The following is a 14525-nucleotide window of genomic DNA, read 5'->3' on the forward strand; positions in this document are numbered from 1 at the left end:
GCGCTGCCGCGACGACCGCCTACGAGGGGCAACCCGCGGATCAGGACTCCGCGGGTAAGGATAATTACGCGCGCGGCCGCAAGGATCACCGAGGCCGCGCGCGCGGCCGACCTGATAGCGCCGCGAGTGGCCTATCTAAGTAATTGGGTCACCGACGTGTCTCCTGAGGGCCCCCGGTTCGGCACTGTCTAGCGAGCGCCCGAGGAGAGCAGAAGTCCCGAACGGAAGCGCAACTCAGAGAGAGCGAGAGAGGAGAGGACGCTAAGGAGCGTCATAGGACTGGTGAGACGACGTGGTCATCCTGCTGTCGCCGAATTAAGGTAGCAGGGTGGATGGGTTCCGAATCATGTATCGTTAATAGATTACGCTGGACTTAGTTGCCGGCCGTTTTAAAATTTGCGAGAGATTCGTTTATTGTCGAGTCGCGTTAGTAACGTAACGAGACCCTATTGGGAGAAATTACGACCCATCCACTCTCTCGCGTTTCCGCATATTCTCTCTCCCGCGTGGACAGTCTTCGCGCGTAACATTGTCGCGCGAAAATTACCGCGATTTACGCGTTGCCGATTATTGTTCGAAGCGAAAAATCAAAGAGCTCATAAACGCTTTCGGGCTCATTAAAGTATTGATAATGTAAAGTATTAATGTTGTAAAGTATTGAGGTTGTAAAGGCTTAAACGAAAAGGCGTGATTACGTTTGATTTTGTGTGTGGAATTTATGTACGGCGCACGCGGTGCGCCCTTACGCCGGCCCCTTTGTTGTCGCGCATACCGCGCGGATCACGCGCCCGCGGCGTGGAGCAATATACCCGGTGGCGCATCGCCGATTTGATTAATCATTTTTTTGTTAGTGGAGACACTACCTCGTTGCCGCGAATTTGTTACATATTATTCATGACTCGGCACGGCGAACCACCGGTTATATTGCCTCACCAAACTCTCAATCGTGCGTCTGTGCACGCCGCTATTTCTATATATTATATACTCATGTGTCTTATGAACACAATTTAAATACATGTTTTATTGACTTTAATTCCTCGGGTTATTTCTTGCCGCCACGCACCCGAACCCTTACCCGTACAGAGGCTAGCCGAGCGGGAAAGTTGCCGTCGCGATCTCTCTCTCTCTCCCGCGATTGACGCCCGCGAAAGGGCTGGGACAAAGAAGCCCGAGTAAATTAAGACTTAGCGTCCCGCAAATTTACTAATTAAGAGACGGTGCGGCTGCCGCACCTGGCGCCCAACTAAATTGAGATTTTAGTTTTCTCTTTATTATTTTTTTTTTGTTGCAAATTTTTTTTGTGATCGAACGGAGAGATCGCGCCGAAGATAACCGATATTCCGCAGAAGACTTTTCTCCTTCCGCGACGAATGGATATTCGCTGCGAATTCCGCGCGATACGGTTATAATATATATATATATATATATATATATATATATATATATATCCCGGTACGGTTGCCGCGTACCTTTTTCACTTTTTCAAGCACGTGCTCCGAGAGTGGTCTGCGCGCCTGTGTATCTGCGTGATCATCAAGATTTTTTTTTTCGGCGACAATGTCGAATTTGGTGAAGATTGAATTGCTCACGAAGAACAACTATGATTCCTGGAGCATGCAGGTGAAAGCGTTGATGATCAAAAACGGTACTTGGAAGTATACGAACGGAGAATTACCGATTCCGGCAGCGACGACTGAGAATGCGGCATTCCAAAAATGGCTACAGAGCGATAAAGAAGCTAAGTCTGATTTAATTTTATCTATTAGTCCGTCTGAGTTGCAACAGGTACGCGGATGTACCACATCTCGCAAAATATGGCAAAAATTACAAGGCGTTTATGCGTCAAAAGGGCCAGCCCGAAAAGCCACTTTATTAAAGAAATTAGTCGTGCAAAAACTATCGGAAGGAGAGGATGTGCGCGAACACATGAACCGTTTTTTTGATGCTGTTGACAAGTTAGCGGTCATGGGCGTAGACGTTAATGAAGAATTCCTTAGCATTTTGTTATTATACAGTCTACCGCCGAGTTTTGAAAATTTTAGATGTGCCATCGAATCTCGTGACGAACTGCCAGGAGCGGAGGCCCTAAAAGTTAAAATTCTGGAAGAGAGTGAAGCTCGAGGTCAGAAGAAGCGTGATGAAGAAGCTGGAGCCATGATTGCATGGAAAAAATCTAAAGGTGGGTGGAAAAAGCAAAATTCCTCACAACGATTTGAAAAGCATAATGATTCTAACACAAAGACTAAGATAAAATGCTTTAAGTGTCGCAAACCCGGACATAAGTCTACCGAATGCCCACAAAACACCAAAGGTCACGGGGCCAAAACGACTCAAGCGCCCGATGCGTATATTGTATATGAAGCCGAGCAAAACACGGCGTTCAAAACAAGTTCCAATAGCCAAGACAGCCGTTGGTGTCTTGATAGTGGAAGCACGTCTCACGTATGCCACAGCAAGGACATTCTTGTTGATATTACCAAGGCCGGATACGATCGATTGTGCTTGGCTAGTAACGCTTCGGCCGATATAGAGGCAAGAGGAATCGCTCGATTAAATATTTCAGACGGATCAACAAATCGGAAGGTTAATCTTGAAGATACATTATTGGTACCTAACTTGCGAACGAACTTGATGTCGGTATCAAAGATCACGGACCGAGGATGCGAGGTAATTTTTCGAAAAAATGAAGCAATTGTGAAGGGCTCAGACGGATTCGCATGGTGGCTGATCGCATCGGATGCTTATACTATGTTCGCGGAGCGGACGAGAAGGCTCAGGCAGTTTCAGAGGACCAAGACCAAAAGGAGTTAGACCTGTGGCACCGAAGGATGGGTCACCTAAATGTACGCGACCTAGTGGAGATGACGAACAAGCAGTTTGTCACGGGCGTGAATATTGGACGAGCAGATAATTTACCCCCCTGCAGCACGTGCATGAAAAGTAAACTTACCTTACTAAGCTTTAAACCCAGAAAATCAAGGAGCACAAGGAGACTCCATATTGTTCACTCTGATCTGTGCGGACCCATGAGGACCCAGTCGAAAGGAGGCGCACGTTACGTCCTCACATTTATCGATGATTACACACGCTGGTGCGAGGTCTACTTTCTCAAGCAGAAAAGTGATGCCTTAAATGCATTCAAAGAATTCAAGGCCTACGCTGAGAATCAATGCGGAGAACGGATCAAATACCTTCAGAGCGATAATGGTGGCGAGTACTGCAATAGAAAGTTTGATGCTTTTCTGAAGAAGCAAGGAATCCGAAGACGACTCACTGTTTCACACACACCGCAGCAAAACGGTACGGCGGAACGCAAGAATAGGACTTTAATTGAGATGGTTCGCTATTTTGTTTCAGGTGGGTTTACAGATGTCGTTTTGGGCTGAAGCTGTCCACGCGGCTAACTATTTGAGAAATCGATGCGCATCTAGAAGCCTATAAGGGAGAACACCATATAAAAGATGGACTGGAAAAATACCGGATCTAAGACATCTACGCGTTATTGGCACAAAGGCGTATGTCCTCGATAAAACGCCGTCAAAAGGAAAATTCGACGCACGAGCGAAGGAAGGCGTCCTGGTCGATACTCAGAGATCTCCAAGGGATATAGAGTATGGGTTCACTCTGAAAATCGCGTGATTATCACGCGAGATGTAAAGTTCCACACGGAACTTGATTCAAATTGCACTGACACGGAGAAAGCCATTTTAGAAGACCTTATAGAGGATGATTCCGCAGACGCAGATACAAAAACATCTGCGGTTATTAGAGATTTTGAAGTATTACTTAATGCGATTTTTCAGGAATCGAACGTCAAAATACGCCGGGCACCTGGCAGACCGCGCATTGTCCGCACCGGAAGTCGTGGAAGACCTCGAAAAGAGTTCCGATCGATCGGTACGGGAGACACCAACGACGACTACGCGGGGCAGAATGAAGATTTCACGGATGAGTCAGATCTTGATAGTAACGTGACATCGAATGGTAACAAGGAGTTGGAGGACGATGTATTCCATGAGGCAAACCTTACAATCGCAGCAGCAAATGTAGCAGAAGTACAATTTCAAGATGCTATGACTGGATTGCTGGCGGATAAATGGATGGATGCGCTGGTAACCAAATTTAAAAACATCCTTGCACAAGATACCTGGAAATTGGTAGAACGGCCCAAGGATCGGAATATAATTGGCTGTCGTTTGGTACTGACCACAAAGCTGAAACCAGATGGAACGTTGAACCGGCGGAAGACTCGACTCGTCGTTCGTGGTTTTTCACAGCAACCAGGCATTGATTTTATGCAAACATGTGCACCGGTAGCAAGGTTGGAATCGATGCGATTAATGATGACGTTGGCTGTGCGTCACAAAATGAAGATTCATCAACTAGACATTGTAACGGCTTATCTAAATGATTCCCTGGATGAAGAGATGTTTATGGAAAAACCAGAAGCACTCGAGAAGATCCTCCTGGAGATTGTCCGGCGAGATGGCGAGGATAGTGCCTCCGGTAGTAAAGCGACAAGGATGTTACACGACGCTCGAGACGAGAATAAAGTTTGTCTCCTAAGGAAAGCGCTCTACGGCCTTAAACAAGCTGGACGTCAATGGCACGCGAGGTTGGATGCCGTCATCCGGAAACAAGGATTAACTCCCACCAACGCCGATCCGTGTCTATATAATTTGAAACGTGGCAAAACAATTGTGTTAATTTATGTTGACGATATTTTGATATGTCACAGGATGAAACGTGGATTAATGAATTTTGTCACAGTCTGGCCAGAGAATTTGACGTCAGGGAGCTCGGTCTTGCACGATACTGTTTAGGAATCGAGATTAACCAGAAGGAAGGCATAATCTCGCTTAACCAGCAAGGATACATTAAGGAAATAATCAAACGAATTAATATGGAGCATTGCAATCCAGTATCCACGCCTGGAGAAGTTAAGGCACGAGCGACGAAAATCAAAACTCGAACGAGCAAGGAGGACAAGGACTCGAATATGCCTTACCGTGAGCTTGTCGGGGGCCTAATGTATTTGGCCATTGCTACGCGGCCATATATTGCGTATATCGCAAGTTATCTTGCATAATTTAATAATTGTTTTGCGCAAGAACAATGGGGGACTGCAAAACGCGTATTGCGTTATCTACAGAGCACCTCTAATTTTGGTTTATGTTTTAGAAAATCTAAAAATGAACTGACTGGATATTCGGATGCTGACTGGGGCAATTGTCCAATTGATAGAAGATCTTACACCGGATACTCTTTTATTCTGAGTGGAGCAGCTGTGAGCTGGAAGGTTCAAAAGCAACGAACAGTTGCCCTGTCGTCGACTGAGGCCGAGTACATGGCACTTGCAGAGGCAGCAAAAGAAGCCGCCTACCTGCAGACCCTACTGCACGAACTCGGAGACCCCGAATTTAAAAGAATTACGATTTACTGCGATAATTGTGGCGCGCAAATTTTGACCGAGAATCCAGTTTACCATACTCGGACGAAGCATATAGACATTTGTTACCATTATATTCGACAATCAGTTAAAGACGGCACTTTTACGTTAAAATCAGTACCAACAACCGAGATGGTAGCCGACGTTTTTACAAAGATTTTGCCAAAGTCTAAACACTATCTATGTATAGAGTCTCTAGGATTAAGGAGGATATAATGTATATATATAATGTGATTTTGCGATTCTTCGATTGCGCTCGGATCGAGTAGGGCGTGTTGAGATTCGCATTCTCTTTCTATTATATTGTATTTTATTCTGATTATATATTGTTTTCGATCTTCGCGCGTTTCAGTACGAAATATGTTTACTTGTTTGTCCGTGCTGACGCGTTTTTGCTGTTCCATTTATATGGTCATGATTCTCGATCACTCTCCCCATTCTTGTCCGAGAGTCGTCGTGATATATACACGTTCACCAAAAGGTCTAATAAAGTTTGTTACTTATATTATAATATTTCGTGCTCCTCATTATCCTGCGCCAACAGTAACTACACCTTATGTAAACCTTCAATCACTTAGTTACCTGAGTACGCTTATTTCAGAACATCATGAAATGTATCTTACTGTTTTTCCTCAAGCTACACTCAAACCTAAGCATCATTACATGCTTCATTATCCTGAAATTATGCGTAGAGTTGGTCCTTTATGGTCTATCTGTTGTCTTCGATGGGAAGTCAAACATAGACCTTTGAAGCAGGCAGCTCACGCTACAAATTCGCGTAGAAATTTACCTTTGACTTTGGCAATAAAACATCAGCTGAATTTATGTGCCAGATTTTTATCTAAAAAACCTGTAAGTGAAAAATATTCTTTTGGAGTTCAAGAAGAGGTCAGCATTAAAGATATTAAAAATTATCAATTTTTTCATGATGTTCTGCCGAAAGATTTAAATGCTATCATAAAGATATTCTCATGGATCAAAATTTTTGGTACTATTTATAAAGAAGGAATGTGTGTTGCTGTAACGTTCCACAAAGACACCAGTTATCCTATATTTGGTAGAATAAAATTTGTTACGTATTGTGAAAAATCTAATGCTGTTTATTTTCTTTTAAATATGTTTGAAACCGAGAATTTTGTGTGGAACATGTTTGTAGTTATGAAGTGATTGAAGGTTTTTCTGAATGAAAATTTATTAAATTTGATGATCTAATAGTACCTACACCCTCTCACTGTAGACTTGGAGCAAGAAGTTTTTCTAATTATATAACATTTCGTCATGCGTTTGTGTAAAATAATATTACATATATATTTATAATATTTTACTTTATAACATGCAGTGTGTATATATACAGAAAGTAGAAATAAGTATATAGAATACATAATATATATAAACATTTTTGTATTCGCTAATAGTTTAGTAATTTTTCTAAAATATATGTGTTTGAAACTCGTGATTTTCAAATCTTTTTTATTAAAAAAACAATTATACCTATTTTATATATATTCTTGTAAAAATTATATGCTATGTTGTAAAAATATTTTATGATTTTTTACGATACATATGTATTTTTTTTAATTACTTTTAAAAACTACGTAACTGCTTATTGAAATAATTTTTATTTAAAAATTACAAGATTGGTTTAAAAAAGTAACTAAAAAATATTTAAAAATGTATACGTGTGTATATGTGAAACAGAGAGAGAGAGAGAGAGAGAGAGAGAGCAAGAAAATTCCTCTTAAAAAAAAAATCTAATACTCTATAAATAAAATTATTTGAGTTTTAAGTTAATACTCAGGAAGGTTGAAAGTAGAGGATACTTGTCTTAAAGTATTGTTTTAAATGTTTTACATAAGAATATTATTAGATTAATAAAAAAAAGACATACTCTAGCATTAAGAGAATTATAATCTTAAATCCAGTATCTCTTGATCAGAGGATATTTCGCTAAATTATAGAGTATCTTCTTGAGACCGTATATAAGAGTCAAGTCCTCTAGAATCGAAACGGAACCGCTAAATAATAGAATATTTTTTTTGGGTGATCATAAAGCTAAAAAGAAATTAGAAAGTATGTTACACAGAACTAAAGTCGAAATACTTAACATTGAAATTTTTGACCTACATAGACACATAGAATTGTTAAAAAGGAATTGTTCTAAACATTTCCGAGAGTTAAATAATATTATTCTACCACTTGTTTGGGATGATATTTTATATATCATAGTGCGTCTTTCAATAAATACCATCAAAAAATAAATTATACACACGTCAAAAAATTCACGTGGTTGACACATCTACAAAAACTTGAATATTTAAATAATCTTAAACCTATAGATTTTAGTTGTACTCTTTACGATCCCACAATAACAACAAAAAATAGAAGTTCTCAGATTAATAACTTTATAGCAGTGGAAAAATTCACACATAAGAAAGCGAATCCATTAGAACAAACAAATGACAAGTGGTTTGTCAATCCATCTGATAGAACAATCCCGACAGATGTCATAAATTTATTACAGTTTAGGAGTAACTTTAGTATTCCTATACAAAATGACAAAAAAAAAATGATGCACCAGTTTATCAAAGATATTGAGTGTAATTCTAAAAGCATAAAAAATCTTATCACAATACGCAACATCGCGATCCCTCTGTTTACCTATTATTTAAATAATAAGTCAAAAAGAAATCATGTAAACAAAAAATTACTGGATATGCATAAAAAAACGAAACACTTTTTCAAAGATAATCCGGACATCATATTTACCCAGTCAGACAAAAGTAATGTCACAGTGGCTATGAACAGTAAATATTACATCGATAAAGTCAAAGAGTTACTAAAAGATAAAAATACTTACAAAATAATCAAAATAAATCCGATAGTTAAGATAGAAAAAGGTCAAAATAATTTTTTTAAAAAATGATTAAAAGATGATATAATCTCAAAAAAAGAGTATTATTCATTACATTTGAGTGATTCACTTCTCCCCAAAGCATATGGATTACCAAAATTACACAAAGAAAATGTACTATTTAGAATTATAGTCTCTTCCATTAACACATCTTTATATCGATTAGCAATTTATATACAAAAAATTATTACAGACGCGATCCCTAAAGCTAAGAGTCATGTTAACAATAGTTATGATCTGTGTAACATGCTATCTGAAGTCTTACTAGAGAACAATGAAACGTTAATGTCTTTAGATGTAACATCGTTATTTACTAATGTTCCTCTTGAGCTTGTAATTGATAGCATAAATAAGAGATGGGAATATATAAAGAAAGAAACTAATATTTCTAAAAAAGAATTTACTGATGTTATCAAATTTATTATGTTGTCTACATATTTTACGTTTAATAAGGTTAATTATAAACAAATATTTGGGGCTTCTATGGGGTCTCCGTTATCTCCTGTAATTGCGGATCTTGTTATGCAGGATTTTGAAACGACCGTTCTTAATACATTAAATATAGATGTAAGTTATTATTTTAGATATGTCGATAATATTTTAATTTTTATTCCGGAAGACAACGTTACTAATGTATTACATATGTAGGATCGGGACTCCTCCATAACGCGTAAGTGGGTGATGCGAGAAGGTTAGGCAGAGGGCCTAGGTAGCTTAATGGTTAGAGCAGTCGCCCGGAAAGCGGAAGGTTCCGGGTTCGAGTCCCGGTCTAGTCACCCGAAGGCCCGATTCTTTTTCGCGGATCCCACATTTGGGGGCTCGTCCGGGATGGAGGCAGGGGGTGGGAAAGAGGCCCAAAAGCCCAGTGGCACTAGCGCGTGGCGACATTCGAGGGCGAATGTCAATGCAGGACGGCCGAGTGTAGGATCGGGACTCCTCCATAACGCGTAAGTGGGTGATGCGAGAAGGTTAGGCAGAGGGCCTAGGTAGCTTAATGGTTAGAGCAGTCGCCCGGCAAGCGGAAGGTTCCGGGTTCGAGTCCCGGTCTAGTCACCCGAAGGCCCGATTCTTTTTCGCGGATCCCACATTTGGGGGCTCGTCCGGGATGGAGGCAGGATTCGGTCTGCACGAGGCAAAACGAGTTAAGAGACGATTGCGGGTGTTGGCTGGGGGTGGGAAAGAGGCCCAAAAGCCCAGTGGCACTAGCGCGTGGCGACATTCGAGGGCGAATGTCAATGCAGGACGGCCGAGTGTAGGATCGGGACTCCTCCATAACGCGTAAGTGGGTGATGCGAGAAGGTTAGGCAGAGGGCCTAGGTAGCTTAATGGTTAGAGCAATCGCCCGGAAAGCGGAAGGTTCCGGGTTCGAGTCCCGGTCTAGTCACCCGAAGGCCCGATTCTTTTTCGCGGATCCCACACATAGTTTTAATAGTTACCATGACAGATTAAAATTCACGATAAGAAGAGAAAATAATCACAGAATAAATTTCTTGGATATATCGATCATTGTCATTAATAATACGATACACATTGATTGGTTCCATAAAAAAACCTTTTCAGAAAAAACTTTATCGTTTTTTTCAAACCATCCTATATGCCATAAAAAAGGTGTTATTTATAATTTAGTAGATAGGGCATTATTATTATCCCATCCTATCTTCCATAAGAAAAATTTAGAGTTTGTTATCAACAAGTTAATTGACAATGATTATCCTCTTGACCTCATTTTTAATGAAATAAACCGTAGATTAAAATTTTTAATAACGAATAAATTGAACGTAAATACATCGATTAAGACACACATTAATAATCCCACAAATGATATATCAGAACTAATTGCGTCATCAATTAAAAAATCTAATATAAAAATAGGATACAGATGTATAAGAAGGTTAAATGGTATTATAAAACCTCAAAAAGATAAAAATGAATTATCAAATAACTTGAATGTAATTTATAAAATAAATTGTAATGATTGCAGAGCTACATACATAGGGCAAACAAAAAGGAAACTACCCAGCAAACACCGATATATAATTGTTACATTGCTATAATAAAACGGAATATAACAAGTAATATAACGCGTACGTTACATGTAACATCCAGGTTAGTTGTAATTTCCTACTCATAAATGTAACATTTTAATATAACATATATTACATTGTAGTTATAGTGTAATTATATACCAAATAGCACATTGATGTATTGATAAGTCAGTAAGTATCTTGGGATATAATGACAATATAACTACAATGTAATATATGTAATATTAAAAATGTTACATCTATGAGTGGGAAATTACAACTAACATATACGTTACATGTAACATGCTTGAGTATATAACATTTATATACTGTGTTTGCTGGGAAGGAACACATAAATAGTATTTAAAAAAAGACATTGAATCATTGGAAAGCTGTTATTTTGATGTTCTTGAAAAATTATCGGTGACATGACAAAGTATGTCATTTGATATCGACTTATTATTATATTAGTTTTGTTTGTACGTTGATCAGAGTAACACATCAATAACTTTGCGTTAAAAAGAACAAAACTGAGTTGTTATAAAAAAAATTATATTTTGATAGTCAGAATAAATTATGTAAGTACTTGCTTTTTATGATAATTTATGATGTGACTCACATGTATATGATAGCTACTTCATATTAACAATTTAACAATAGGGAACTTTTATCGACTCCTTATTATAATTCGGAAAAAATTCAATAATAAAAAAATGAACAACGAAAGAGTAGACACTAATGGCTTCTGCAATCTAACATCACTGAAAAATTTAAAAGGACAATTGTAAAAGCGAGAGTATAGGCGTATTAGAAATCTGCGTTAATTTATCGATAGAATATTAAATATGTTTTGATCAAATCTGAGGCTCAATGCACATTTATATTAGCTATTAACATTATATTATATTGAAAAAGACTGCTGTGCAGTCGAAACGTATATATACATGTAATTTAAATTCATTTTTATTTAAGTTTATTAAGATTAATAAATGTTTTAATATTTTATTAATGTGACATCATAATTTGGTTTGCTCGTTAGTTGGCCTTTGTTTCTTAATAGTATTTCTTCCTTTTTTATACTTATATAATGTTATATAGTGCATCCGAAATTTTTTCTTTTATAATGTGCAAATAATGCATAATTGTTCAGACACATTTTACAAAGATTTTCTTCGAATATTTACAATAAAAAAATTTTTTTTATTTTAATATTAATTTAGATAATAGTATATTTTTTATTTAAAAAATATCGTAATTTTTATTTAATAATTGGTTTTACAAATTTAATTTTACATTCTCTTAACATATAATCTTAATAATTATTTTTTAATATTTTATGCTAATGCCTAATAAATAATTTGAAAAGTAAATAATTCTACTATAAAAATATGAAGATTTTTAATAACCATTTTCTAAATAATTATATATAATTGATGGTATGCAGTCCGATATGATTTTCAAGTACCTTCAATCTGACAATTTAAAGCACAAACGAATCTATCTAATAAAGAAATTGAGAATTTATTTATACTTAATACAAAGAAAATATATTTTGAAAAACGGTTTGCTTCTATATTTAGAGATTATAATTATGTCCTAAGTGATGAGCTAAAAATTAGAAATAATAATGAGTATTTTTAATATAAAAAAGCTAATATTTAATATTTGTTGCTTTATTACAGATGCAATAGCACACGCTTTAATATTAGAACATCAAAGTGTTATAAATCTCAAAGTCTATATTGAGTTATAGGAAAATTTATTAAGATATGTCATGACATATGATAATATTGCTCATTATTTCATAGATTAAAATTTATTACTATAAACGATGACTTTCATTCAAACAATAAACATCGTTAGCAGTGTCATAACTATATATATTTTTAAAATTATGCATATAAGAATTTTGATCAAAGCCAAAGTAATGTGTATAAAAATGATATCATTTTTTCAGAGAAAGAATTGCGCATTAAATCAAATAGATCTTACCAGACTAGAAAATTTTAATTTTTTTTTCTTTTTTTTCTCGCTTCAAGATTTAGAAATATTTAGGTACTTGAAGAAATAAAATAATTTTTCATTTTAAAGTATATTTTAATAATTGTAGTATATTTTTAATAATTTATTTTATATATTTTAATTATTTTATATATTTATTTATAAATTTTAATTTATTTCTAAACTTTTTACGAACTTAAATAATAAAACAGTATATATTATCAACATTGAAAATATTATTCGAATGTCGTAAAATAATATAATTATATTGTATAAAATAGTCTATAAATCTATAATCTCTAATAAATTCAATATGATTTTACCAATAAAAATAATTTTTTAAATAAAAAATATTTGTATTATACAAAATGTATGGGTATATATTTATACATTTGTTTTAGTTTCTAATTACGATCAACAAATCTTGCAAAAGAATCTGTTTTAGTATTTTAAAAAATTAAATTTTCAAAGAATATTGTAATCTCTGCTTTATTAATAATTTTTAAAAATATTTAATAACTATAAGAATTAATATTTCTTCAAGATTTAAACATACAGGATGTGTGTGTGTGTGTGTTCGTGTTTGCGTGCGTGCGTGTTTATGTGTATTATATCCCACAAGGCATGCATATGCTTGAATAGATATCTTTAGGCAATAAAATATCTTCGGAATATCTTCTGAACTTTCGAATATGCATGTGTATAGAACATATATGTGCATGAATTTATACTATATTAACGAAAAATTTTAAAAATAAACTATTAAGAAACTTTAGGAAATATGCTAATTTGCGATTTTTTCGTAAAAATTTTCCTTTTTTTAAAAAATTTATTCTTCAACGTTCTTACAAAAGTTAATAGCTTTTTAACAATGTATCTGTTTAATCTATACAAAGTTTTTTTCTTATCTTGCCGTTTTCGTAAAAAACTATTTTTAGAAGAAAATGCAAGAATAATAGTTGCTTCTATACATATATTGTGATGTTTTTTATCAAAAACGTTTCCGTCACACAGGTCGAACAGTCCGGCCACGATTTCAGGGCTTCCTGCTAATTTTTAGATGAGAAAGAGAGAGAGAGAAAGAGAGAGAGAGAGAGAGAGAGAGAGAGAGAGAGAGAGAGAGAGAGAGAGAGCTACGTCCCGGCTCATCAATATACAAGTTAAGCTTTCTCTATGAGGATGCAATAATTGAATTAATATGGCGAAGAAGCAATGTGCAAATTTTAAATTGCATAATTTTTTTTAAATGTTTGGTATTTTTTTTAATTTAATTTATTAAGAAAAAATTTTTTGAATAAAATTGATAATTTTATAATAAGGTTTAAAGCATTCTTTTTACATAAAATAACATTTTTTAAAAAGTTAGATGTATGTGTATGTGTGCATGTATGTACTCACTCCCCTATATTTATTTCGTAAAATCTGAAAATATTAATTTTTTTTGAGAATTTAAAATTTTATACACCAATCCATGTTAAATTTGACACAAAATATCTTTTAATTATACTTTATTCATATAAAAAAATTTGCTCAATATTTCAAAATTTACGAAAAATTTCTTTTATAATTCACACACAATCTATCGATTGAGCGTAATAAGAACTCGATCGCTTTAGCCGTTATTGCATAATTGAAATATATGATGTTCTCAACTGTCAGACTCGCGTTATAATACACGGAGTGCCTCGCTACGCAAAGCTACTTGGCGCGAGACACTACCTTGTCTCTTGATAAACATCTTTTTGTAATTCCACATGTAAATATATTTATGTAATTTTTTATTTTTTGAATAAAAAATTTTTTGCTTTCTCATAGAGGAAGCTTTGTTTTGGTGAAAAAATTTGTTTTCAGGTTTCGATACCAATGTGTTTAAAATATTCCAAAACACATGGAAAAACACATTTTTAAAAAATGGGTATGTATGTACGGATATATGTGCACATCCACATTTGTGTTTTTTTTTTTTATATCTCAAAAATTGTTTGACTTGAAGCGCTTTAATTTAACATAAAGTAAAAAAAATAACAGTATTATTGAATGTTATTTCTAGAAAAATTCATAAAATATTTCATTTTTTATCAAAGTTTGAATTTATTATAGAAATGTCCGTGGTTGCTCTAACTTTCGTAAATTTTTAAAT

Source organism: Nylanderia fulva, unplaced genomic scaffold (assembly GCF_048542155.1).
Source record: "Nylanderia fulva isolate GAGA-0341 unplaced genomic scaffold, ASM4854215v1 Scaffold61, whole genome shotgun sequence".
NCBI classification, from domain to species: Eukaryota; Metazoa; Arthropoda; class Insecta; order Hymenoptera; family Formicidae; genus Nylanderia; species Nylanderia fulva.